The following is a 579-nucleotide window of genomic DNA, read 5'->3' as shown; positions in this document are numbered from 1 at the left end:
TCAGGTGCGGGCTCAGGTGAGGGCTCAGGTGCGGGCTCAGGTGTGGCTCAGGGTGAGAGTTCAGCTTGGGCTGCCTGGCATGTGAGTCCCAGGCCTGCCCTTGGCTTTTGAGCTGGTGTCTGTGCCTCGGCTTTCCCGCGACCATGGCAGTGCATTCAGCACTCACAGTACCGCATTTGCCTTCACAGCGGTGAGCCGCACACCGGTGAGTGCACCCATTGTCTTAGCTCCCATTTTTACTAGCGAATGTAACAATTAATTAAATACAATCACTAATGAAACCAATGGTAACAATGCTGATGATGGGTAGTCTGTTAGTTTTAACGAACTCATCTGATTAAGCCGAGAAGCAGTTCAACAGCATTGGGGACAAGGGAGCGGCCCCAGAGATCCCCGCCCTCCCAGGCCTTCGACAACGGGATCTGCTCGTCCCCCACAGGGGCCACACGGGGGCGCCGCAGGACAGCGAGGAGTGGGCCGGGGGCGAAGGAGGGAGCAGAGAGGGACGGGGTGGGGAGGCCTGGCGAGGGAGGGCAGCGAGGAGAGGGATGGGGTGGGGGAGTCGGGACAGGGAGGGAA

This window comes from Piliocolobus tephrosceles, chromosome 11, assembly GCF_002776525.5.
Source record: "Piliocolobus tephrosceles isolate RC106 chromosome 11, ASM277652v3, whole genome shotgun sequence".
NCBI lineage: Eukaryota > Metazoa > Chordata > Mammalia > Primates > Cercopithecidae > Piliocolobus > Piliocolobus tephrosceles.
The sequence above is the reverse complement of the archived record's forward strand: the minus strand, read 5'-3'. Positions refer to the sequence as shown.